Source organism: Triticum dicoccoides, unplaced genomic scaffold (assembly GCF_002162155.2).
Source record: "Triticum dicoccoides isolate Atlit2015 ecotype Zavitan unplaced genomic scaffold, WEW_v2.0 scaffold33656, whole genome shotgun sequence".
Taxonomy (NCBI): Eukaryota; Viridiplantae; Streptophyta; class Magnoliopsida; order Poales; family Poaceae; genus Triticum; species Triticum dicoccoides.
The window spans coordinates 1-2047 of NW_021264324.1; the positions used below are offsets into that span (position 1 = coordinate 1).

General features: G+C 36.0%; 1 long non-coding RNA gene across 1 annotated transcript; it reads left to right on the forward strand.

Moving 5' to 3' along the window:
- The first annotated feature begins 41 nt into the window (after positions 1–41).
- On the forward strand, positions 42–2025 carry LOC119345915. Its single transcript, XR_005167267.1, has 3 exons — positions 42–274; positions 1181–1328; positions 1757–2025. It is a non-coding gene; the product is annotated as an uncharacterized LOC119345915 (long non-coding RNA).
- The last annotated feature ends 22 nt before the right edge of the window (positions 2026–2047 follow it).

The window sequence follows — 2047 nt, forward strand, 5'->3', positions numbered from 1 at the left end:
CAGAGGTAGCATTGATCTACTTGCCCCCTTCAAAAGGCCATATGTGTTTCTTTGTTTTACTTCTCTTTCATATCCAGTTATTTAGAAATTCTCTGCTAACCTCCCGGCAGTTAAATATGATTAGGTATAATGTGAAGCATTTGCTTGACAGAGGTACCTTCATGTCAATGTGAAGCATTTATGTTGCTATACGTTGCAGGAATGTATCCATGTACTCGGAAACCTGTGAACTCTTTGATACACCTTTTATGTGTTGCTTTTGGTCTTGATAGAGGTACTTGTGCCTCTTACATGCTCTTGTGTGCATTTTTCAATTCTAAAATAGTACATTCAATTGAAGGCTAGAGAAGATTTAGTGGTTATATCATGAGTCACTACAAGCGCCTATTTATTGAAACATTTTCCCAGTTATTTCACTACAAGTGCCTATTTATTGAATCATTTTCATCAAACTTGCACCAGTAAATAGTTGTAGCTCTTCGCATTGTCTAATCAATATGTGTCTAATCAATATGTTCATTTTGAATGCTTTGGTGAAACCTAAGCAGTAAACTCATGGCCACACTCTCTCAAATGGTGAAACCACTTCTTATGTAACCACCACTCTTGTTATCGAGGTTCCAAATGGTTTTGCCTATATTTTTTATGTTGGTACTTCTTATGTCAAGGTAATAGATTGTGACCTCCATTTTGGTTCGGGTTAGGCTTTAATATTTTTGAGTCAATTATAGGTGTCGATTACATTGGTAAGATAGAAGCTAATTATGAAGTCTTTCTGTTTAGATATGTAGATGTGGTCTTTCTGTTTGTGTATAAGATAATTGCTTTATCTATTTAGTGGATCCTTTTTGTTTTTGAAAATAGATAGTGTCCATGATGGAGTTGAAGTTACTGTGATAATTGGTTCATCAATTTAGCTAATCCTTACCAATTTGTTTGTCCTGTAGAGTGAGTACATGAAGGAAAATACTTACCAAAACCTTTATTTGCTGGCATGTGATAATTTTTCTTGAAAGACCTGTGATATTTATTGGTTGATGCATGTGTCATATGTTGTTTACTTGTCAGTAACCTCTATGGAGTATTTAGGCAATATGTTTCTTATAAGAATGTAATCAAATTATTAATTTGCTCCATTCTAGGGAGGATGAAATCTGATTATTAACTTATTTCATTTCAGGGAGATACATTGACAGGAAGTGCTCACTCGCTAGAATTGTTTCTATCAGGGGCAGAATTATTGTTGAAACATGCACTGTGTGAAGATGAATAGGAACCTTTCATAATTATTCCCAAACATGCCACTGTGTCATCATTGGCCAATGCAGGTATTGCTCTCTAGCTGATATATTGTTTAGTTCTTCTTGGTTTCAATTATGTTGGCCCTCCTTAAGATTGCTTGGGAATGTGAGGCTTCAAAGTTTCAACCCTGTGCAAGGCTCCAAAGCTTTACCAGTTTTCCACTTGCTTTCAAATGAATTTGTCATTGAAGAAACCATGAATTCTTTTGTTTTCTTTTTGACCTACACTTAACCTTTCATGGGAATATAGTGTGTCATTTCCCCATTAGGGTTGGAGTACTTGATGTATGTGTTGTATTAGTGACGTGGTCGTAACAAGCAACCATAAATATTGTTTTTGATTTCCTTGGATGAAGACGCTTTTATGCGACAACCATATGTTTACTAATACATAGTAGGGTTTTGGAAACTGGTGGTTACTTTTGTTTGTTGACAACCAATTACTGTGATTCCAGGACCTCTTAGATTATACAAGTCCCTATGTTTGTTTGGATTCATTAACCATGGGATTGGACTTTCATTCGATGCCACTAGCTCCTGTGATGCACTGTGTAAACTACCGTGTGATCTCCCTCTTCTTTTGTGATTGCATCCCCTTTGTCACATCTATCCATCCTTTTGTACTTGATATGTACCGTGTATGAACAATTGTATCCTTTAGTTTACCCTGTATATGAACATTGCATCCTCAAATGTGTTGTGTTGTCGTTCTGTTGGCTATGGAGATGTGTTGTACTACAGTTTTG